Source organism: Bos taurus, chromosome 11 (assembly GCF_002263795.3).
Source record: "Bos taurus isolate L1 Dominette 01449 registration number 42190680 breed Hereford chromosome 11, ARS-UCD2.0, whole genome shotgun sequence".
Classification (NCBI taxonomy): domain Eukaryota; kingdom Metazoa; phylum Chordata; class Mammalia; order Artiodactyla; family Bovidae; genus Bos; species Bos taurus.
Genome location: NC_037338.1, coordinates 27,845,789 through 27,872,115, shown reverse-complemented (window position 1 = coordinate 27,872,115; position 26,327 = coordinate 27,845,789). Strand labels below are relative to the sequence as shown.

General features: G+C 37.6%; 1 protein-coding gene across 6 annotated transcripts in view; it reads left to right on the top strand.

Annotated features, from left to right (window-relative positions):
- Nucleotides 1-26,327, top strand: part of SRBD1 (S1 RNA binding domain 1) — a 244,524-nt gene that overhangs the window by 178,446 nt on the left and 39,751 nt on the right. The window lies entirely within an intron of this gene.

Below are 26,327 nucleotides of genomic sequence, written 5' to 3'. Positions count from 1 at the left end.
AAGTCTTTTCTTTCTCTCTCTCTCTTTTTTCCTATAGCAGTGTTGAAGTCAGTCAAAGAATATATACAAAGCTGAGTGAATACCAGTTTCCCCAGTACAGGGGCTATTTTTTCAGGAAGTCTAACTCAAACCAGATGTTTTGCCTAGACCCAGAGTTTGTTGCTGCCAAGCATCTCATCAGAGGTCAGAGTTCTGGGCTCGGGGCCCTGCTAGAATTCTTTCACAAATTGCTATTCGGTGAGGTTTTAATCCTAATGGAAAGAATAATGTGCTTGTAAAATCTGCAGTTATTACAAACACAGTATACATATTGTGGACTTCAAATGACTACATATTTCATTCCCATAAACAGGGAACGCAGATGAATGCCTCGTGTGATAGCTTTAGACATTCTAACTAAAATCTAGTATACAGTTTATACCACATTAACCATTTGCATTTGTAATACCCCAATAAAAGTAACTGTTATCTTTGGGTGACAACTGGTAACCAACTCATGCCCTCCCCCCGCCCAACAGTTTTTTTTTTTTTTTTTTTTTAAATAAGCACCACAACCTCATACAGCTGTTTGAACACAAGCATTAAAAGCATTTGGAACTAAATATTGAATGTTCTCTTAGGAAGACCTATGAATGCTATCATACTAAGTGAAAAGTTCTTAAAATAAAGCAGAAAGTATTGTTGAGCCAAGGCTTAACTATCGTGTATTTATATATATATTAAAATTGAATTCATTTACTCAAATTAGGATAAAAGAGTTTGTATTTTCTCTTTAAAATGGAGAATGTGAATAGTATATTCTGAACATGAGTGAAGCTCTTTTGGAAAGATTGAGAGAGATTAGTGAGACTTTATATCTCTGCTTAATTTTCTATACAAATATTATTAGATGCTTATTTGGAGGCTTGGCTCTTGTTGAGTATGAGCCCAAGAGAAATTTCCAGGTATACAAATATGAGTGAAACCACAATTTGGGCTAGAATCATAATTTGGGCTAGAGATAATTATGTTAATAAGACCATACTTACTAAAATTAAATAAATCTGCATTTGAGATAGTTGTGTGTTAATTTTTATGTCAATAAAAACAAAGTCTGAATTTCTGAAAATGAAAGAGAAGTAACTTTTTTTATGAAGTAAAAGAAGACAGATTCTATTGTCCATGAATTATCCTGTGCCATATGAAAGCACTTTTTGATTTGAACAATTCTTAGCATTTATCTGAGGTTGGAAAGTCTTAATGTCTAAATTACTTTTTTGTTTTTATATTTAAGTGACAATATAGGTTACATTAAATAAGGGTACATGGGTACAATAAATAAACAAGGCTCAAACAAGTTCTCTAAATCTCAACTGTTGGGAGATTTGCCCCCCCAAATTGTGATAGAACCTCAAGATATGGATAGAGACTTTTACACTACTTTTAATTTTACCTTTCATTTGTATAAAAGGAAATCAGCACTGATAGCATCTCTACTGCATAGATAGACAATTACATTGGTGTTAAGAGGAATCATCATTACTATGAACTTAAATTCTTCTGTTGGCTGCCAACAAATGGAAAAAAAAAAGATTTGTTGAAGTGTGTGATGTAAAAAAGGATATTTGTATTGTATAACTTTCTTCAAATTGTGAAACAATCTTTAAAAGTTATTTTCTGATTGATCTTTATGCTGTCTCATGCCTCTGGAGATGTAGCATGGTGGCAGATCTTCTGTAGAGTCTTGTTTTCTAATATTCATCTCCCTGAGTAAGTCCCATTCCTTTCTACATAAACTCTGATAGTATATCATATTTATTACTCTGTTATTTAGTTTCACTTTATTGCATCATTGCTTACAAGGGAATTTTCCTTGGAAGAAAGGTGCATTATTTATGCATGATATTTTTTACCATCTTTGACTTTCTGAAAAGTGAAATAATGTTTCTTTTTTATTTGTTCATAAACTACAATTGGTGGATTTTTCCCCCCAGAAAGTCAGGCAATACCCTCATCAATTTCTGTAAAGAAATTGAAATAAATGTCAAAACTTGAGGCTACATTTCATTCTGTATGGCATAATCATTTAGATGCAATTAAAAGAATAGTCTGGGACTGTGATCAGTTAATGAGAAGCAAACAATTTCATATTAATGAGTTCCCGTTTGCCAATAATTCTGTCATTTGTAACTTGCATCAGTCATCACCCCTGCAAATAGTCCTTTCAAGACATTATTTGCAATTTTGTCCTCTGTTTTCTGTCCTTGATGTTGTGAAAATGGCCGTCTACTGTTACAGGAATGAAAAGAGATCCCATTCAAACATCTTTTGTGTTTCCACTTTCAGTGAAAAATGTTTTTCAAACCTGCAGCTGGTTATTTCTGCAGGAGTTCCCACTTATGCTCAGATTTGATTGACATTTTGAAATGGCAGCTTTTCATGAAAAGCTGTTAACTTGTAGAATTCAGTTATGGTACTAAGACAGACTGACTTTGTTCTGTGGCTGGGACCTGTCCAAACTAAATAGAACCCTGCATCTGAATTTAATAGTGCTACTCAGCCAAGATAGGGCACTTTTGCCTTTTTTCCCCCCTCCAAAACTCTGATGCTTCTTATATGTTCTAAAACTAACTTGATGGATATTCATCCCAACATCTTTCTGTTCTGTAATTGCTTTAATTGACATGTATAGTCATTCCCTTGTTCCTTCCCTTGAACATCTAATGGACCAGGACAGTGCTTTACTTTATGATGTTAATTGAGAAGAACTTATTTTGCAATTAATGTTACAGAGCACAAAAATTTTAGGAATATTGCAATTGTTTCTCCCAGTATGGAAGACCTAATATGTTTATAAACATGTTGCTACCAGGACTTAACAATTTAATTCATTATGTTAAAATAATGTGAAAAATATTCTGTGTATGATACTATACAAATATAGCTTATTAATATTATTAATATACTTATCAAATAATTATATTCTGCCTTCAGTTTCAAGGGCAATATGCTATAAATCATAGGAGTCACAAAATACATGATCCCTGCCCTTAAGGAACTTTGAATTCCATATCTTATTATAGTTAACTGATTATTAGTGCTTCGAAGTACCTCAATTTCTTAACATCTAATGGCAATGATTTTTAGTTTTTCAAATGCCTAGTTGTTCTTGTATTTGATTTCCATATAACAATTTTATGAGATAAATTAGGAAACTTAGTATCTTTAGCTTGTGGGTTTTTTGTGGTCCTGTGCTATCTACTGGGAAATGTAAAACAATGGTTTTATTTCCGAAGTTTAGGGCACTATTTATTGTGTTATGTGGAGGTATTAACTCTGAACATCTACACATGATACCTGGTTTCACCTGTCTGTCTTAAGGTAGAGAGCTGAGACAGATAATCACTGTAGATCCTGACCACTTTCTGAAGCACCGATCTTCACAATTCTCAACTCATACCATTGCACATTTAATTAAACAGCTGACTTAGGATGATTATTCATTTTGTATTAACTGAAGCTGGCATGTTGCTGCTGCTTTACTTTTAGGTCGATTCTAGACTTTGCATTCTGTAGCGTATACACAAGAGTGTGAGCTAATGCTGGACAGAATGCCCTCTGAGTATGTTACAAGACTCAGTGTTTTAACTTATTCTTATAGCTCTGAAAAAGAAATTCAGAGTTGATATTCAGGGAAAATATTGGCTAAAATGGTAATTTTGATACTGTCCCTAAATTTCAATATCTCACCCTGGTTTTGCTCCCCCAATAACTTAGATAATTGAAATAAAATCATACCATATCCATTTGTATCAATATAGAGGATTTCAGAGGGCCAATACATTTTAATGCATGATTAGTAAAAATAATATAACATTGAAGTCATAGTGACATTAATTTCAGAATCACTTTTTAAATAAGAGTTTAAATGCATTTCCCCTATTTTGATGATGTGAAAGGAACAATTTTGGTAACTTAATTTGATGTAAGTGTTAAGAATACCCATAGATCTATGGTTGGTTAACAGGTAGCCAGAAAGGCATTCCACTGTCCTTTTGGTTGCATGTCAACCTTTGTAACTGTTGCAGTGTGTAGACCGACACTATGTATAAAGGACCTTAAAATGTCCTATTTTGTCTTGACCAATCCTTTTTTAGGAATTGTGTCCCAGGGGAGCAAGTTAATTTAAAATTTTATGTATAAACATATTATAGTACTACCTATAATAATTGAACTGAGAAAGAGAAAATGTTCAATTTAAAAAAAAGACTGGATTAAGTGTGTCCATATAATTGAGTAATTTACGATTATTTAATATTAAGTTTCTAAGAGTCTTAAATAAAATGTTCAAATATCCTGTCAAAAAGCTGGATTCATACTTGTATCATGGAAAAAAAAATCTGCCTAGCAAAAGTTGAAGGAAAAATCCCTACAGGTTGAGTTGCTTCTGAATGATAAGATTGTGTATTATTTTCTTCTCCCTTATGCACCTGTGTACTTTCCTAATATGCTGTAATTAAAACCTGTAACTTTTATCCTCTGGGACAAAAACAGATTTATAACCAAGAAACTAGGGGAAAAAATAGTAGTGACACAGTGAAATCTAGAAATCCTGTTTTCTAATTTCATTCAGGGCAGCTTGAGTAATGGTCCTAGTTCAGGAGGTGAAAAGCAGTCACCCATAGGCCATATTCTACCAGCAGAGGATTTTTGCTTGGCTAGCACTGGAATTTTAAAATAATTTGTTTGTATGCCTTTAGGAGAGGGCACAAACCTCTCCAGTGTACCACCAGCCTCTCCCCATCTCTCATTCCTGGCCTGATTCATACATTTGTGTAATCTCCCAGACCTCTGAGATGCAGATGTTTTATTTGTACAGCTTTGTGCCTGATCTGAATACTTCTGTCGCTAGGAGAATGGTCCACTTCGGTGTTGGGTTTTTGTTTTTGCCCACCCAACACATGATAATAGCAGTAGTGGAGATGATGTTAATCGTAATAGTTACTATTTGTTGACTCGTTAGTACCAGTCTTAGAGTAAAACTTAATCATATAATCTAGTCTTCACTGTTCTACAAGGCTGGGTCCTATTTTTCCCCCATCTTATTGATGAAACAATTGAAGCTCAAAGAGATTAAGAATCTGTTCATAGTAGAGGTGAGATTTGAAGCTAAATCTACTTAGAGTCAAACTCAGTGCTCTTAAAGTTAACTTAATAGTTAACTTGTATGCATAATTATGTTTTAGTGTCACGGCGAATCTTTAACCATGCTTAGATTATTGACAAGAGGACTCTACAGTAATAATTGCCATTCTTGTTTATGCATGTTACAGACTAAAAGAGAAAGGGGTTTTACTGTTATTGTTAATAATTTATTAAACCACATTAATTCATTTTTAGTTTGTCATTATACGTTATGTGTTAAGATATAGAGAGGAAATACTGGTGTTATACCATGAAAACTTGGTACAAATGTTATTCTCTGTACTAAGGAATAAGTATACCTATTTCTTTTGTACAACTGTATTGACTTGAAATATGTAATTCTGATATGCTCAGTTCCTGTTACATAACATTCTCAGGAACGTAACATAACCCCTCCGCTATCTAAGTATATAAAAACAAAGCTCTCTGGTAAATACTTTGATATCCAACTTTCATAGTCCTGTATACTTAATGCCTATTATCTCAGATATATTTTGTTTCACCTTTAATTTTCTTTAGACAAAAGAAACCAATTTGAGAGATTCTGATTAGAGGTAGAAAATTGGTTTCTATATGGAAGAAAAAAAATATGATCTCCAGAATGTATAATGATCTTACGAGGGTTAAGTCACTTAACTGTCATATCTGAATCCCAATTAGAAAATATATTGTGTCATGGCTCAAAAGGGAGTGGATATATATGTACTTATAGCTGATTTCATTGTTGTACAGCAGAAACTAACACAACATTGTAAAGCAGTTATTCTCCAATTAAAAATAAATTTAAAAAATTATTTATGAGTGATAGGAATAGGAAGAAAATTGTAGAAGTAACCTCTGCTTTAAACTCTAAAGAAAGGGTGTTCATTAAGTAAATACTTTTATAATAAAGATAAAGACATTTATAAATATCTTGATAATTTTATTATAATTTTATAAAAACTTTGATGATGAATACATTTATCATAGTAGTAGTACATGGAAAGTTAGAGAAAAAAAAAGAAAAAGCACTAATTAAAATCCTACCGCTGATAGATAACTGAAGTGTTCTGAAATAGTGTGTGTTGAAAAGATGTTTGACACTTGAGTAATATTTTCACAAGATACAGGATTTTAGGTGGTTGCAGATAATATTTTCTCAGAGATTGTATTGCGTCCATTCTATTGTCTTCTGTCATCTGGTGATGCTGGTGGTGATCTGAATCTGATTTATTTGAGAGTGACCTGTGTTTTACATCTCTGCAGGATTTTTTGCATCTTCCTTTGTATACACAGGACTCAGTTTTTTTCATTCTGTGGGCTGGATGCTTCTTGTACCTTTATAATCTGAAGGTCTCCTTCGACTCTAGGAAAATATCTTGTGCTCTGTATTTGGGTATATCTTTCTCTTTCTCCTTTGTCTTTTGCTTCTGTTTTTTTCTCAGCTATTTGTAAGGCCTCCTCAGACAACCACTTTGCCTTCTTGCATTTCTTTTTCTTTGAGATGGTTTTGGTTACTGCCTCAGGTACAGTGTTCCGAACCTAAGCCCATAACTCTTCAGGTACTCTGTCTACCAGATCTAATCCCTTGAATCTATTTGTCATCCCCTGTGTAATCATAAGGGATTTGATTTCTTGTTCTTTGTTTTCTCTGATCCCATTAAGATAGAAATGAGCCCCTTAAATGGAACCTCTCTGTCTCTCATTTCTAAAAATTTCAGCTCTTGGTTTTTGTCATTGCTGTTGCTCTGATGAAGCCCTCAATTTTATCTTCTAGTCATTTTATTTTAAATATTTCATTTTGGTAATCATTTTTCATTTCCAAGAAATGTTTCTTGATCTCTAATTCCCCTTTTATATGATACAACTTTCTTATTTTGGGTTCTTTTTGGGGTGGTGTAATATTTTCTTTACTTTTCCTAAAAATACAGACCAAAGAGATTTTCCCTCTTTCCCTGTTTCTCCTGCTTTTTTTGTTGTTCATTTGTTTCGTCTCTCTGTTTCTTCGGAGAATCTTGGTAATCTCTTCCTATGTAAGAGTTCGTTGTTACTGTTCTCACTAAGTCGTGTCAGAGTCTTTGTTACCCCATGGACTGCAAGCATGCCAGGCTTCCCTGTCCTTCACTGTCTCCCAGAGTTTGCTCAAATTCATGTCCATTGAGTCAACAATGCTATCTAAGCATCTTATCCTTTGCCACCCTCTTCTCCTTCTGCCTTCAATCTTTCCTAGCATCAGAATCTTTTCCAAGGAGTCGCTATTTTCATCAAGTGGCCAAAGAATTGGAACTTGAGCTTCAGCATCAATCCTTCCAATGAATATTCAGGGTTGATTTCCTTTAGGATTGGCTGGTTTGATCTCCTTGCAGTCCAAAGGACTGTCAAGAATCTTCTCCAGCACCACAGCTCAAAAGCATCAATTCTGCACTCCATCTTCTTAATGGTCCAACTCTCACATCTGTACATGACTACTGGAAAAACCATAACTTTGACTAAATGGACCTTTGTCAGCAAGTGATGTCTTTGCTTTTTAATATGCTGTCTTTGCTATATGCAATCGAGTTTATTTATTAGCAGATTTTGCTTTATCAAGATCTCTTAAGGGAAGATAGCTATTCTTAAACTGGGAATCTCTACCTGCCACACTTCAGAAGACTTTTTCCTCAGAGCAAACTTTTTAGTTTCTTAGTGAAGAACCCTACAATTTTTTCTTTTTTGACAAGAAAAGGTGGAGTAAATATTTGGCTGGAAAGGTGGAATAAACATTTGGGATGCTGCTTGTGGAGAATTTGAAAGTATACTGGGTTGAGTAGTGTCTCCTCACAATTCATGTCTACCCAGGACCTCAGAATGTGACCATATTTGGGAATAGGGTCCTTGTAGGTATAACTGGTTAAGATGAGGTCATAACTGGCTTAGGGTGGGCCCTAATCCAGTGACTGGTGTCCATGTAAGAAGAGAAAACAGACACATGGAGAGAACAACATGTGAAGGTGGAGACAGAATGTGAAGTGATACAGCTGCAAGCCAAGGAGTGCCAAAGATCGCCGGCAGCAGTGGAACCAGGAGAGAGGCGTGGAACACAGTGTCCCTCAGAGTCTCCAGAGGGAACAAGTTGCCAGCATCTTGTTTTGGACCTCTGCGCTCCACAACTGTGAGAGAATAAACTTCTGTTGGTATAAGCCACCCAGTTTGTGGTAATTTTTTTCAGTAACCCTATGAAACCAAAACAAATGTGCAGCAGACTCACCTTAATGACCTGACCAGCGTACCCACCAGACCTTTGAACAGCATCTGTTACTTCTAGCCTCTTGCATCTGAGGACTGTACACAAGAATTTCAAAGGACCAGAACATACACCTGAAAACTCAGGCTTGGGAAAAGGATCCCTCATCCCTAGGCTGTGAGATTTTAGGTTTGAAGAGTAGGCGTGGATGGTCCCCTCCTAGGCCTGGGGAGCCTCAGTCGTGGTGGAGTGTGGCAGAGCTTTTTGTCTCTGCTCTTGTTATGCTAGCTGGCATTTGTGTTTGGGGGACCATTAGCCCATCCCCAGTGTGATAAAGAGGACTGAGCACTCTAGACTTGGCATTTCCAGCACTGGGGACATTTTGAGGTTGTGGCCTAATTCACCACCCCAGCTTTCTTTCGGGATTATCTTAAACACTGGGCTACTTTCCCCACAATGCTCAGTGCTGAAGGCCATCTCCTTTTGTGTGAAGTCAGCCTGCTGGAATCAGTCTATGGCGTGTTAACTCTTCCCACCCAGGCTTTATACAATGTGATCTCTGACATATCCCAGGACAGAGCCTCTCTAGAGGTTCTCCCCGAGTTAGTGCACCTCATAAGTCACCGTCAACTGTGTCCCCTGAGTGAATGCATCAGCTTGAGACTTCCCCCTTCTGCCAGAGGACACCTTGAGGATAATGTTCTCTTAGCCAATTGAACTTTTCTCTAATAGGAGGTATTTCACAGGAAAGGAAAAAGCCTTGGCTTTGTTTCTTTTTGAACTGTCTTTCCATTTTTGTTACACTTCCCTGGGAAAGCGTTATAGAACTCAAGCCTTTAAATTCAATCCCTGTTGAGATGGGAAAAGCTTCCTAGGTGAGTTATCAATAATTGAAAGATATATCTGACTGTTAGTAATAGCCATTGTTAAGAGAAGCATGGGTCTGGGCATGGATTTAAGTCACTGACAACATGTGGTTTTCTATGCCGTCTATGTGTTGGTCTTTATAAGGTGTTTCTAACTTCATGCCATGGCTTGGCTAGCACTAATTTCTTTTCTACTTTTTCTTTACTCCTAGGAAGGTATTGCTTCTGTGTATTTCACATTGTAGGGAGAAACTCACCTCATTGTGACCCCTAACCTATGTAGTAAATCCTCTGAAATTAATTTTGGTTCTTTCTGATCTGTGTCCCCACGTGACTCCCCCCAAGATTTCATTATTAGATTTTGACAGCCTTTTAAATTTGTAAGTGCCACAAATTTGTCACTAGAGATGAATGAGTAAAAAGAAAATTCTTTTTCTTGAGGATATGGGTAAAATATTTCAAGTGACAGGTTCGCATCAATAATGTTAATGTTTATAGGGTGATGAAAACCATATAAGTCTTAGGCCAGAATCTTGTTTCAGCTGAGTCCCAGAAATTTTGACCACAGAAGCCAAGACACATTCCATTTATTCCAACAACTGTTTTTCCAAGTTCTTTCCAACTGTCTGAAAGACAGTTGTCACTCTTGAATGCCTAAAACATTAAATGCTTTTTCCTGCTGTCACAGTTAAAAGCAGGGGAAACATTGTCTTACTATTCCTGAATTGCTTTTTGTCTTCCTTGAGTTCCTAAAATGGAGAGCAAATTTGATAATGTTCCTTTGGCCCTATTTTTTGTGTTCATCCTCTGGCAAGGTTTGTGAAAATTTTCACTTCATTTTTTTCTCAAATACTGACTTCTGGCCTTGCTTTCATGCCAGAAAGTTGCCTTTACTGAACGCGAAACAATTACAGAGTCATAGATTTTCCTTGTTTCTTATTGGTACCAAAGGATTTCCCCCAGTGGTTTCTAGTTCTGGTGCAGGGGAGCATTAGTATTTGGGGAACTGAAGACAATCAGAGGAAATACAGAAAAGACATAACTGAAATTATTCTGAATATGATTCCAAGTAGCATATGTATATTATTATTATTAACTGAAAAGAGAAAGATAAAGAGCTTAAAACCATTGTAGTTTAATGTCTTAAAACCATTATAGTTGAATAGTGTGGTCTTTGGTCCATTTATTTGCATAGTATTTGATGTTTTTCTCAAAAAAATATTAACCAAAATAAAAGATTTATTTTAAAAACTAAGCTATTATGAAGTTTCTCTGTGAAATTAAAACTAGTTCTTAGGAAAAAGAAAGAAAAATACCAAGGTTAAAAATTATCTACCCCACTTCCCATTCTAAGCTTGCACACAAGGTTTGCTGGCTGTTGGATGTTGGTTACCAAAGTCATCTGAAAGTGATACCGCAGCAGTTGTAAGCATGATGATTTTACAGTGTAAGTTTTGCATTACAAGAAGCATTTTTTTGTTACAAGTTGATAAGACAGGTTTCTGCATTATCTTCAGTTCAGTTCAGTTCAGTTCAGTCGCTCAGTCGTGTCCGACTCTTTGCAACCCCACGGCCAGCACGCCAGGCCTCCCTGTCCATCACCAACTCCCGGAGTTCACCCAGACTTACGTCCATCGAGTCAGTGATGCCATCCAGCCATCTCATCCTCGGTCATCCTCTTCTCCTCCTGCCCCCAATCCCTCCCAGCGTCAGTCTTTTCCAATGAGTCAACTCTTCGCATGAGGTGACCAAAGTATTGGAGTTTCAGCCTCAACATCAGTCCTTCCAATGAACACCCAGGACTGATCTCCTTTAGGGTGAACTGGTTGGATCTCCTCGCAGTCCAAGGGACTCTCAAGAGTCTTCTCCAACACCACAGTTCAAAAGCATCAATTCTTCAGCACTCGGCCTTCTTTATGGTCCAGCTCTCACATTCATACATGACCACTGGAAAAACCATAGCTTTGAGTAATTAGTATTTATGAAGTACTTAATAGGGATAGGATGGTATTTATCCTTTCCTTTTTACAGTTGATGAAAGTAAGGCAGCAAAATGTTACGTGACTTGCTTGGTCTTCCTCACTACTTTTCATCCTCATTTGTTTCCTAAGGTTAGGAGAGGATAGACCGCACAGTCCAGCTGCCTGAGTTCAAAATTTGGCTTCCCCATTTATTAGCTTACTGGCCTTGGGCAACGTATCAGATTTGTTGTAGTCATCATCATCATCATTCCCACTGTACAACTGTTGTGGTATGTTAAGCACCAAAAGGTAGCTAAGGACTGTCAAACCCAACCTTCTTAAGTCTAAGGAAACCGAAGCCTAAAATATGAGGTGACTTATCCATCACTAACTAGCTAGTGTTTTACTTACAACTAGAACAATAATCATTTAACTTTTATGTCCTTCCTACAGTTTTTGGTTTCAAAGACTGGTAAAATAATTTTTTAGAACATTTATGGTTCTGGCAGCCAGTCTCCAGGATGGTGCTCAATAATCCCTGCCTCTTAGTACTAACACTCTGATGTATTCTCCTCCCTCATTGTACTGGCCTTTGTGACAGTACAGTATGGCAGAAGTAATGGTATGTCTCTCCTGAGACTGTCGTGAAAGACACTGTGGCTCTGTCTTGGATGCTTTTGTTCTCTTGGATCACTTCCCTACGGGGGAAGCCGACTTCCATGTCATGAGCAGCCCTGGTAGATACTCATATGGAGAGGAACTGAGACCTCTGGCCAACAATATATAAGGAACTTGGGCCTTCTGCCAAGAGTAATAATGAGTGAGCATCTTAGAAACGTATCCTTCAACCCACTCGGGCCTTCAGATGATTTCAGTCCCAGCAGACATCTTGACTGCAGCCTCATCAGAGACTCACTGAGAGAAGTGCCCAGCTAAGCTGCTCCTGGACTCCAGACCCTCAGAAACTGTGTGAGATAAAAAGTTCATTACTTTAAGCTGCTAAGTGTTGGCGTAATTTGACCAACATCAGCGGATAACTAGTGTAGTAGAGCTGTGGAGAACTGACATGTTTCCACATTTTTTCCTTGTCACAAATAAGAAGGAAAGGACTGTTTTAGTACGATAAGGACTATTTTAGTACCAAAATAGTAGGAATGTCATAATACTATAGTCAAGGACAGTTTTTAGATTGAATAAATTGATCTGGGTGAAAAACTTTCACACTGTTCCTTGTCTCGTTTTGTTATTGACCACTGAAAACTCTGTCATGAACTGAATTTTGGGAGCCATTCTATTTCATCATATTGTGTTCAATTAGTAGCTTTCAGTTTTGCCTTCTTTTGTGTCCTCGAGTGTCTGCTTGAATATGTTGTCTTTTGAAACGTGGCTATAGAAAAACCAAACTGAGGAAACTCAAGTTGTAGTTCTTTTTCATGGTAGAAAGTACATTAACAGATAAAGCCTATCTGGGTTTAGATTTTCTCATCTGTGAATTGATTGGTTGTACTATATATGACCTCTTGTAAACCTTTCCATTTCTAAAATTGTGAGATTCCGATAGACCTTTGGACATCTTTTCACCTGCACTCTTTGCCAACAGAAGGAAGATGGGTAATCTTCAAATTTTGCTTTTCCCCTTTTTGAAAATGCGGTTGTTTACAACCAAAGTTGGAACTTGCTCAGAATTAATATTGTTACCCAGGAAAAGGAAAGAGGACTGTCGGTGGAAGGGACATAATCCTTTTCTTCTGACTCTGACACGTGCATACTGTGCCAGTCTCTGTACTTACTGTGCTGCCGCTGTGACAGAACCAAGTGGGGATGGAGATGGTCGGGGTTTTCTTTGAGAAAGTAGTGCACCTGGCGTTCATAGCTGAGCTGGTTAGGTGGCAAATCATAACTATTTTCAGCCTGTCAAGTAAAATGCTGCAGTGGATCCCTCTTAGTGACAGAGGGATAGAAAAATTAGAGGGAAAGGGAACAGGAGAAAGTAAATTATAGTTTCATGATAGAAAAGACAAGTGTCCTGTCAAAGCAAGCTACCACGTACTTCCTTCAGAAATCTTTTTTTTTTTTCTGTTATTGCATAGACACTCTTACCATTTACATAAGATTTGTAATAAGAACAGTGTAATACAGAATTTTTAAAACATGTCTATTTTGTCAGATTATTTTTAGTCATAGTAAGCCTTATAAGTGAAGAGAAAGCATTATCTTGTAAACAAAAAAAAAATGTGTTCCAGATTGTTACGAAACTTTTCCTTAAAAAATAAAATAGTTGAAGTCAGTGGGTTTTCTTTTCAGGAGAGCTGGAATTTGCATTGCTAGATCAACTGATACTGCTTTACTTACGTGAAACAGGGGCGTCGTGTTTAGAGCTCCAACTCAAGACTCTGCCTTCAGCTGTTCCCTGGTTGTGTGACACTGGGCGACGTATTTAACTTCTCTGTGTCTGTTTCCTCTTTTGTAAAATGGAAATAATAACAATATAACGTAACAGCCACAGGATTGTGAAGATGAATTGTTAGCATTGTAAAATTCCTGATACCTATTAGCACCCAATATCAATATTTTCTGGTGTTATTATATAAAATGAGTTTTCTTTTACAAGACTTTTGAAGAACTTTAACAGCTTCTCTGTAATACTTTGTATTTCGCCCCTTTGTGGTAGTATCAACTGCCTGAATTATGAAAATTCAACCCTGTCACAGACATTGACTTATGCCATACCTGTCATTAAAGATTACACACCTCATCCAATGAAAATTATTAGGTGTACATTAAAAGGATTCTGGAGACAGCAGCATTCCTTACAAGACAAGTAGGTAGTTACTTCTTTTTTTAAAAGGTGCATTTCAGAATTATTTGCACATGGGGACTGCAAAAAAATCACATTAGGTTTTTGTTTATTTAGCTAATCGCAGTATGCCCATTTCCACTTGTGCTCCTTGATGCAGCCAGCTCTTGTCCCTAAGCTCTGCCTCCCTCCCAAGGTTTTCAGTATTTATTATCTTCGTCCCATTTGCATGCTAAGAGGTTCGTACTTAGAATGCTCCACCACAGATCTGTCCCCCAAACTCCAAACTCCACTTATCTACCGACCAACCTGAACTCTCAATTTGGAAATCTAACAGACCTCTCAAACTTAACATGTCTAGAAAAGAACTCTTGGCCTCCCTCTACTCACCTCCTTGCCTCCCCCAAGTTTAAAACAAAATCCTAGTCTTATTTGAAAAAATCACTTTTATGAAAATCCTTGATTCTTCCTTTTTTGCTTTACTAATTTCATCTACCTCTTTTCACTCCAACCACCTGACTCTAGACAACCATCATCTCCCTCTTGATTTGCTAAAAAAGTCTCTTATCAAGACTCCCTATTTCCATTTCTGTCTTTCTTCAATCCATTTTCTGTATCATGCTTTTTTTTAAATGTAAGTCAGCTCTTCACATCAGGTGGCCGAAGTATTGGCGCTTCACCTTCAGCACCAGCCGAAGAATAAAATAAAACAATAAAATTCTAACTCCTTGCCATGGGACCTGTGCAGTCCTTGTCTGCTTCTCCAGGTGACCGCTTTTTCACCCCCACTGAGCTCTGGTCACACTGCCCTCCTTTCAGTTTCATGAACACTGTAGCTTGTTCCCACCTCAGGGCTTTTGCACTTTTTTTTTTCCTAGTCTAGAATAATCTCTCCAGCTCTTTCCACGGCTGGCTCCTTCTCATTCCTCAAGTGTCAGTTTTAATATATTTTTTTCGAAGAATCAATTCCCAGTCACCCCAGTAGCCACCTTTAATTCCTTTATCATGTTTCTCTGTTTATTTCCTTTATAACATTTATCACAAGTTGTCATTCTTATTCATTTATTTAATGGTATATTCTATATGTTTGCTGCTGTACTCTCATTAATTAGAATAAGGCCAGGTACAAAATAGACAATAAATATTTGTAACATTTATTGAATGAATGAATGAATAAGTGAGTGAATTCTTACAAGCATTAGAAAGTTTCTTATTTGCTTGCTTTGAGTCTCTTTAGGACACTTCCAAGCTCATTCAGGTTGTTGGCAGAGTTCATTTCCTGACTGAGTGAGAACCTCAGCTTTTTACCAGCTGCTGGCTGTAGCCCTCTGTCAGATTCTGGAGATCACTCATAGTTCTTTGTCACATGGGCTTCTTCAGCGTGACTGCTTACTTCATCAAGACATTAGGAAAATTGCCTTTCCTCTACACCCTCAGCTAATCACTGAAGTGAGTGCCTCTCACCTTTGCTGTATTCCACAGCTTAGAAGCAAGTGGCAGGTCTTGCTCACACTCAGGGTGAGGGAATTACACAAGGAGTGAACACCAAGAGGTGACTATCATGGGGGTCACTTCAGCATCTGTCTCCTACAGCAGTTAATGATAAAAGTGCTGGTTTTCTTGGGGCTTCCCAGGTGGCTCAGTCGTAGAGAATCTGCCTGCCAATGCCAGAGACGCAAGAGACTCGGGTTTAATCCCTGAGTCGGGAAGATTCCCCTGAAGAAAAGGGCAACCTGATCCAGTATTCTTGCCTGGGAAATCCCATGGATAGAGGAGCCTGGCAGGCAAAGTCCATGGGGTCGCAAAGAGTCGAAGGCAACTGAGCTACATGACTGAGCCAAGCTGATTTTAAATGTAACCTAGGTCAGAGTGACTATTAAAGGGAGTGAAGCTTACTACTGCTTCCCATTGGAATGAAGGACTTTGGTTGATTCATTTATTATAAACCTGTTGCTGCTGCTGCTGAGTCACTGCAGTCGTGTCTGACTCTGTACGACCCCACAGAGGGCAGCCCACCAGGCTCCCCCGTCCCTGGGATTCTCTAGGCAAGAACGCTGGAGTGGGTTGCCATTTCCTTCTCCCATTACAAACCTCTTATGAATAAAAGACATTCCTGCCTCAAAGAGAAGGAAAGAAGTTTTTTTAGAATATTATAAGAGGGAGGTACATAAAGAAGGCAGCTAGACTACCTTTTCCTCCCATTTCCTCTCAGTATCAGAAAAAAATTAAATCCTTTCATACTAAAATGGAAATGAGTTGCTAATTCACCCTAAAACCCAAATTTATTTAAAATAAACTGTCAGTTCCAAACTGAGATTTACTCTAACAGAATATTCCCCTTGGTGGTTTGAGGAATGAATAAGATGAATTATTTGCACTTAGGTCTTGCTTGCATAGTTGATCCTGTAAGGACCAGTGTTTAATTCTTATGCCCTAGAATTCTTTACTTGGTAAAGAGGAGTTAGGAACATCTGTATCCCTCTTACAGATTCTCTAATTTGTATTTTCTTGAACTCTGTAACCTAATCCTTGTCCATGAATGGTGTAGTTGCTCTATGCATCAAATATTTTTGATTTTGCCCAATTCTGCCATGACTCATAGAGATATTTGGGGAAAATGAATCATTATACTATATTGAGCCTTAAAGAAAAGATTATGTCTAAAAATAACGTTTAGTTGTATCAAGGTACATACCTAGGTTTGCTTTTTGACCTTTCTGCTAGAGGTGCCTAATCATTTTCTAATCATGTTGACCATGAGATTGTCTGTGGTAAATGGAATCCCATGAATGAGTCTCACAAGTCTTGACTTGGGAGTTGGCAAATCAGGACTTTCTTCCTGAGGGTTTCTTTGCATTCTGGGTCCAAATCTCCTAGGTTCTTTGGCTTCTTTTAAGGATGCTTATACTTAGCTCATGTTCAAAATGACAGAAACTTAAGTTTAACTCAATTTCCAGGAAAATACCTAAGCTTTTCGAATTAGAAGCATCAGAGATTAGTCTCTGAGTAAGGTCTGAGTTAACCAGTACTCTTTATTAACCTAGAAACCTACCAGAAACTATTTGCCAGAGTATTTGGTGGCTTGAAGTGAGAGAACCTGTGGCTATGGTCATTCTTAACATGTTATGTTAGGGTACCTTAGATTTCATTTTTAAATATCACCTTCTGAGCTTACTGTTAATCGATTCCTTAGCCCACCACGCTCCTCTGTCCATGGGATTTTCCAGGCAAGAGTACTAGAGTGGGTTGCCATTTCCTTCTCCAGAGGATCTTCCCAACCCAGGGATCGAACCCAGGTCTCCCACATTGTAAGCAAGACACTTTACTGTCTGAGCCACCAGGGAAGTCCTAAATTCTATAATATGAATTTAAATTGTATTACTATAATGCCTTCAACCAATTCCATGTCACTAATACCTCCTTTTAAGGCAACTCTTTCTCTTAAACCAAATTTCCAACTTCAGTAAGAAGAATGCAAAAACAAAACTGGTACAAATTTGTTTCTGGGGTTCCTTCCTTTATCCTGTCAAGTTCTAATTTATTGAGTATCTACCACGTGCTAAGAAGCATAGTGTTAGTAAGGGGGAGTGCAGAGAAAAGTCTAAATGGAAAACACACAGCGAGATCCTCAATTAAACCAGTTTTCAAGGAAATACACATTAAAACAGCGATACAGTTGAGCGCCTACTATGTACTAAGATGTAGCAGCAAACAAGACGTAAATATTTTATTAACTTACGCAACAAACCTATGTGAAGCAGATGATAATAAGTATTGTGGATAAAAATAAAATTGGAAATGGGGGTAAGAGTGTTTTGGGGGGCAGTATTTTGGATCCCTGTCTTCAGTCCCACCAGTGCAGGAGGCAAGGTATGGAGTAACCATCTCACTTTCCGTTGACCTCCGGAGCCTGCTGCTGTCATAGTCATGTAGCGGCAGCAGACTTGCACACAAAAGGGAACCTTACCTGACATATTAATATTCAGCTCCTATGGAAACCCATTAATGTGGATCCTGTGCTTGTGGTGTCAGCCTCAGGTGTAATTGGGGAAAATTTACTGTCTGTAATATTAATGGACTGGAAGCCAATTTGTGTCTAGCTGCATGTGTGGCCACATATATGTATGTGTATTGGGGGAAAGAAAATATATCTTTAGAACTTACTACTGGAAATATCCATAAGGAACCTAGTTTCTACCATTTGAGGAGGAAAAAGACCTTTTTTTTATTACTTTGCAGTAATACCTCCTTTTAACCCTAACCCCTGTACCTCACCCCTAGTTTAAACACCGGGCTGTCAAAAGTTCTGTGCACAAGGATTTCTCGCCCTCTCTCGTATATGCACCACATACACAATAGTTTCAGATCAGACTTTCTACACACTGTGTTTTAATTTATTAGAAGGGAAATTTCCCTCTTGTGGCTAATCTTTGCACCCTAAATTTTTCTAAAGTTCACATTTATGACTAAGCTATAAATTTCTAAAAATAGAGATTTATAGTGGAAATGTTGAGTCCTTTGTATTATGTTAGGTCAAAATGTCTAGCTAATTGGTATGCATTTGTTCATGCATATGTCATAAGCCAGGAGTATGTGCTAGCCCAGGCCCTAGACGTGACCACACATGGAACAGATAGGTGTGGCCTAAGTTAGATGTGTTAATGTTTTCCTTTGTTTACAGCAAATTAGATGGTGTAAGGCACTGGTTTGGAAAAGTCTGTGGGCAAGGCAGACATTTAGGATTTATGTACCTTTACTTAGCCAGTATTACTTGGCTTTCTTACACCGTATCGACCTGTATCCACTAGGGGACATAGGAGCACCTACTTAAAGACAGAATGAAAGCCTGGCTAGATTAAAATTTAAACACTGGACAATTATGATTTATGAAAAGACTTATTTTTTAGCTTCATGATTCATAAAGAAGTATACATTTTGTTTAAATTTTAATCATCATGGGAAACTTCTTCAGTATCTTATGTTGATAATTATGGAAGGAGAACCAAACAAGAAGCAAATTAGCACACTTGGGCCATTTAACCACATGCTTCTTTTCATTAAGTTTCCATGTGATCTACCAAAGTGATGCTGAGAATGATTCTGACTTTGAAAATTACTGTATATAGAAAAGACTTAGCTTTTGGGTTTAAAAAGTGAGCCATCTGGGGAGGACGTCTATTATCAGATTCCAAAAACCAAAAACCCTGGATAGCTGCCCTAGAGTTATAAATCCTGAGAGAGATATGTAATGAAGGGCATCAGTGATCCCTCCTAAAATGATCATCTGGCCTAACAGTTTCAGAAACTTAGATGGGGTTTTTGTTTATTTATAGTTTTTTTTTTAAGGTATATTTACATATAGAAAAGGGCAGAATGATAACACTGCAATGAGTTTTGACAAATGCATAACTCACATCTATGAAGATGTAGAATGTTTCAGTCATTCCAGAAAGTTCACTCCTGCCCCTTCCCACACACAGAGCACTGTTCTTGTTTTTTTCTACCACACATTAGTTTTGTCTGTTCTGAAATTTTACATAAATGACATATAATTCATATTTCATTGCATCCAAGTTTTTTCAGTTCATCAATGTTTTTGTATGTATCAGCAGTTTGTTCTTTTTTTGTTGCAGAATGGTAATCCATTATACGAAATTATGCATTTTAAAAATTCTTTCTCCTATTGATGGCCTAGACTATTTCTCGTTTTTGACTATTAGTGAATAAAAATGCTATAGATATTTGTGTACAAGGTTTGAGGGGAGGCATATTGTAAAAGTTTCCCTTAGATAAATGTTTATTAGTTGAATTCCTGCAAATGTTTTGAAGCTTTGTAGTTAGGTAATACATATTTTCTCTGTTAATTCTCCTTTCATTGAAATCTTTTTTTGTCTGCTGTTAATATAGCTACTTTAGTCTTTGCAGTCTTAGTGTTTGCATGATATTTTTTCCCCATTCTTTTAATTCCAACATATTTGTTTATATTTACTCTGCCTCTTTGGGACAATATATAGCTATATCTTGATTGATAATCTTTGCCTTTTAATTGAAGCATTTACCTTATTAACATTTAATGTAAGTATTAATAGAGTTGAATTAAGGTCTACAATTTTGCTGTTTCTTCTGTTTGCCCCATCTGTTTTTCTATCCTGTTTTTTCTTTTCTGCCTTACTTTGGCAGAAAATCAAATAATTTTTAATTTTCCATTTTAATTCTTTTATGGACTTTTCACCTGGACTTTCTTGCATTTTTTACTTAATGGTTACTCTAGGGATTGCAATTTATATTCTCACCTTTTCACAGTCTATTTAGAGTTAATATTATACCAGCTTTCTACTGTTATTTGTGTGATTGTTTTCATATATATAAATCCCAAAGTACAGTGCTATAATTTTTGCTTTAAATGGTCATATGTCTTTTAAGTAGATTAGAATACACATATACTCGTGTGTATGTGTGTTTTCTAGCCTGAAGAATTTCTTTTAACGTTTTCTGTAGTCTAGGTCTGTTGGTAGTGAGTTCACTGAGCTTCTTGGATGTATGCATTATGATTTTGAAAATATTGAGGGGTTTTTAGCCACTACTTTTTCAAATATTTATCATCCCTGTTTGCTCTTTTTCTCTGTATACACATATTTAGATATTTGATATTGTCTCACAGGTCACTAAGGCTCTGCTTTTTCCTCCCTCTCTGTTTTATATCTGTTCTTCAGAAAGGATGATTTCTATTGGTTGATTGCCTGGTGGCTCAGTTGGTGAGGAATCTGCCTACAATGCAGGAGACCTGGGTTCGATCCCTGGGATGGGAAGGTCCCCTGGAGAAAGGAATGGCACCCCACTCCAATATTCTTGGCTGGAGAATTCCATAGACAGGGGAGCCTGGTGAGCTACAGTCCATGGGGTCTCAAAGAGTCAGACACGACTGATCAGCTAATACACTTTCATGACCACTGACCCTTTCTTCTACTCATCTCTAAGCTGCTGTTAAACCTTTCCAGTAAATTTTTCATTTCAGGTACTGTATTGTCAGATCTGGAATTTCTATTTAGTTATTTATTACAGCTTCCATTTCTCTGCTGCTGTTTCCCATCAGTCCGTTTATAATCATGTTTTCCTTTAAGTTTTAGCTACTTTAAAGTTCTTATCTGCTATATTCAACATCTGGGTTATTCTGAATTGGTTTCTATTGACTGAGTGTTCAACACTTTCACTCTGATATGGGTCATATTTCTCTGCTTCTTTCTGTGTCCAGTTATTTTTTATTGTATGGTAGACATCGTGGATATTATGTTTTTGGAGCTGCAGATTTTGTTGTCTTCTTTTAAAGAGTATTGAATTTTATTCTCAGTTCTGTTCAGTTACTCAGTCATGTCCGACTCTTTGCGACCCCATGAACTGCAGCATGCCAGGCTGCCCTGTCCATCACAAACTCCTGGAGTTTACTCAGACTCATGTCCATTGAGTTGGTGATGCCATCCAACCATCTCATCCTCTGTCATCTCCTTCTTTTCCCACCTTCAATCTTTCCCAGCATCAGGGTCTTTTCAGATGAGTCAGCTCTTCGCATCAGCTAGCGAAAATATTGGAGTTTCAGCTTCAGCAAATCAGTCCTTCCAGTGAATATTCAGGGCTGATTCCTTTAGGATGGACTGGTTGATCTTGTAGTCCAAGGGACTCTCAAGAGTCTTCTCCAACACCACAGTTCAAAAGCATCAATTCTTCTGTGCTCAGCTTTCTTTATAGTCCAACTCTCATATCCATACATGACTACTGGAAAAACTATAGCTTTGACTGATGGACCTTTGTTGACAAAGTAATGTCTCTGCTTTTTAATATACTGTCTAGGTTGGTCATAACTTTTCTTCCAAAGAGCAAGCATCCTTTAATTTTATGGCTGCTGTCACCATCTGCAGTGATCTTTACAGCCCCAAAAAATAAAGTCAGCCACTATTTCCACTGTTTCCCCATCTATTTCCCATGAAGTGATGGGACCGGATACCATGATCTTAGTTTTCTGAATGTTGAGCTTTAAACCAACTTTTTCACTCTCCTCTTTCACTTTCATCAAGAGGCTCTTTGGGTCTTCTTCACTTTCTGCCATAAGGGTGGTGTCATCTGCATATCTGAGGTTATTGATATTTCTTCCGGAAATCTTGATTCCAGCTTGTGCTTCTTCCAGCCCAGTGTTTCTCATGATGTACTCTGCATATAAGTTAAATAAGCAGGGTGACAATATACAGCCCTGACGTACTCCTTTTCCTATTTGGAACCAGTCTATTGTTCCATGTCCAGTTCCAACTGTTGCTTCCTGACCTGCATACAGATTTCTCAAGAGGCAGGTCAGGTGGTCTGGTATTCCCATCTCTTTCAGAATTTTCCACAGTTTGTTGTGATCCACACAATCAAAGGCTTTGGCATAGTTAATAAAGCAGAAATAGAGGTTTTTCTGGAACTCTCTTACTTATTTGACGATCCAGTGGATGTTGGCAGTGTGATCTCTGGTTGCTCTGCCATTTCTAAATCCAGCTTGAACATCTGAAAGTTCATGATTCATGTACTGTTGAAGTCTGGCTTGGGGAATTTTGAGCATGACTTTGCTAGCTTGTGAGATGAGTGCAATCGTGAGGTAGTTTGAACATTCTTTGGCATTGCCTTTCTTTGGGTTTGGAATGAAAACTGACCTTTTCCAGTCCTGTGGCCACTGCTGAGTTTTCCAAATTTGCTGGCATATTGAGTGCAGCACTTTCACAGCATCATCTTTCAGGATTTGAAATAGCTCCACTGGAATTCCATCTCCTCCACTAGCTTTGTTCATTCATAGTGATGCTTCCTAAGACACACTTGACTTCGCATTCTAGGATGTCTGGCTCTAGGTGAGTGATCACACCATCGTGATTATCTGGGTCATGAAGATCTCTTTTGTATAGTTCTGTGTATTCTTGCCACCTTTTCTTAATATCTTGTGCTTCTGTTAGGTTCATACCATTTCTGTCCTTTATTGTGCTCATCTTTGCATGAAATGTTCTCTTGGTATCTCTAATTTTCTTGAAGAGATCTCTAGTCTAGAATTTTATTCTAGCAATCAGTAAATTTATTATCAGATCAGATTGAATCTTATAAAGGTTATTATGTCTTTTTAACAGAATTGAGTGGAAAGACAGTTTCCATTACCCCTTGCTCCTGTGTATGCACAATTGCCTCCTCCACTGGCTCCACTATCAACATTCCACACCAGGGTGATACAGGTTACATTCAGTGAATATACTGACACATCATTTCACCCAAAGTTCATAGTTTATATTAAAGTGAAAGTCACTCAGCTGTGTCTGACTCTTTGTGACCCCACGGACTGTACAGTCCATGGAATTCTCCAAGCCAGAATACTGGAGTGGGTAGCCTTTCCTTATTCCAGGGGATCTTCCCAACCCAGGGATTGAACCCAGGTCTTTCGCATTGTAGGCAGATTCTTTATCAGCTGAACCCCAAGGGAAGCCCAAGAATTATTAGAGTGCGTAGCCTAGCACCTTCTCTAGCGGATCTTCCCAACCCAAGAATCGAACTGGGATCTCCTGCATTACAGGCAGATTCTTTACCAAGTGAGCCATCAGGGAAGCCCCTAGTTTATATTAAGGCTAATTACTCTAAATATGTTGTACATTCTATGGATTTTGACAAATATATAATGACACGTGGGCTTCCCAGGTGGCACAATGGTAAAGAATGCGCCTGCCAATGCAGGAGACACAGGAGATGTGGGTTCAATCCTTGGGTCAGAAAGATCCCCTGGAGGAGGAAATGACCACCTGCTCCAGTACTCTTGCCTAGGAAATCCCATGGACAGAGGAGCCTGGTGGGCTACAGTCTATGGGGTCGCAAAGAGTCATTCACAACCAGGTAACTGAGCACGCATGCATGACGACACGTATCCAGCATTGTAGTATCTTGCAGAATAGTTTCATTACCCTGAAGATACTCTCAACTGTGCTGACTGCTTCCTCCTCTCTGACCCCAGGCAACCACTCATCTTTTTTATTGTCTCTATAGTTTTGCTTTTTCCAGAATGTGATAGAGTTGGAATCAAACAGTGTGCAGCCCTTTTAAATTGACTTCTTTTTATGTAATAATATGTATTTAAGTTTCCTCCCTGTCTTTCTATGGCTTAATAGCACATTTATTTTCAGTGTTGAGTAATACTTCATTGTCTGATTGTACCATGATTATTTCTTCATCCACTTGCTGAAGAACATCTTGGTTGCTTCTAAGTTTTGGCAATTATGAATAAAACTATTTTTATCTTCTGGGAGAGATTATAGAGAACTGGTACAATTTCTTCCTTAAATGTTTGGTAGAATGAATGAGTCTGAAAAGGATTATTATAAAGTTTTTTAAAATGGATGTAGAGTAACCTTTACCCTAGGACTAGAATAGTCCCATTTCTAAGGCCTGACCATTCAGAGGTATCAGCAAAATACCTGGATGATCAGTGAGGTCTCCCTACTGTGACAGGCAGGACTTCCTATGTCTCCCTGCTCTGCAGTCACAGAAATCTCTGTATAGCCTCAAACTCCCAGACAGCTGCTTTTTTTTGCCTGGTCTATAGAGTCTTGTCCTGGTGCCCTGGGTATATGTAGCCAAGTATTTAGCCAGTTTTATAGTTGTTCATGGTGGGAAAAGTACTCTGGTACCAATTACTCTGTTATAGCTAAAAGTAGTAGTCTTGTTTGTTTTTCTCAAAAATGTCTTTGAGCAGATACTAAGGTGCACATATTTAGGCCAAGACTCCTTAAGACCAGCATATAAAAAGTACTGGAGTTTTGTGCTGAATGGAGATTTCAGAGATTATGCAGTGTCCTGGAAACAGAAATTCTGGTTGTCCAGAAGTGGGGAGACCTCACTGAACAAGTGTGGGGACTCCTTTGAGACCCAGAAGATCCAAACCTTAGGAGTGGAGCTGTTGTAGCCCTAGAGTCAGAGTGGAAGGTTGATTTGTTTAAAAATTAGTTTCCATTTGTCTTCTGCAGAACAGAGAAGACAGTCATTGTCCTAGCGATCTTTCTGTCAAGTTAACTCGAATAAACGGTTTTAAATTGAGTGGTATAAGTTAATGCAAATTGGGTGCCTAAATACTGAGTTAGCAGTAAAGGAGTCTCCAGCATACTCTTCATATGCTTTATGAGAGGACGAAGATTTACATAGAGAATGTCTTTCTAGGCTGTTTTTTCCCATTACAACCACTGGCTGTTCTTTAATTTGTTTCCAGATCTTTTAGAAAAGTACCTCCCGTGCTGAAATGCCTTTTGCCATCTTAATCCCAGAGCCCCATAGGCACAGTGAGTTGTTCATTGTACCTATGGTTTATTCATTTAAAAAAACAAAGATGTTCTGCTAGTTTTAGTATCTGTTTTCAAAAGAATCTGCTTATGAAGAAATATTTTTAAAGTCTTTTTCAAGACTTTTCAAGAGTATTTGTCTGTTACATGTAAATATGTATGATCCAGTAGAGAACATACAAGGTTTTAAAAAGATACTATGAGGAAAATATGGAACTTTGTTCAGTATTCCCTCCCCTAAATGTATCTGATTTTTACTTTTAGTAAAACAGTGTTACATACAGTATTTCTATGGTGCTGAACATTGTCTTAGTCTTTAAAGGAAGTATAGAAAGACCTCTTGTATACTAGATTCGAAGGATTGTAGGAGGAACTACTGTTAAATACACATTTTCTGTTTTCTCAAATGTTTTCCATTCTTCTGTCAGTTCTGTCTTTTATGGGTCACTCAACCCACACATTTCTGGATGACTTTTAAACTGTCACATGTCAACCAAAGAAAAGTAGATGTAAGATGAGGAAATGAACTTGCCTTATTAGAAATTGGCTAGACTTTTCCCGCAAAGGTTTTTACGTTTTTAGTTTCTAAGTGCATTTTGCATTTTGACAATAATAAGAAACAAGAAGGGACATGAGTGAATGATAATTGCTAAAGAAAATACTCAAGAATGGTGCATCAGAAAACCACTTGGGAATAAACCTAAAGTGTATATGGAATATGCAAAGTGAAATTTTGTTGCTGTAGTCTACAGACAGTGTTCCATCTGAGAGGATTTTTTGAAATAATTGTGAGATAATTTTAGTGCTTAGGACCAAATTAAAAAAAAAAATAAAAGAGCAGTTTAGATCAGCAATTCTTTAGAAGTTTGTGGTAGAGCAATAATAACAATGTGGATTCTGACCTCAAAAAAAGCTGACGAGTATAAATGACTGCTTATATTCCTTTTTAAAAATCCTGTAAATTTTAGGTAAAACTCTAATGACCCA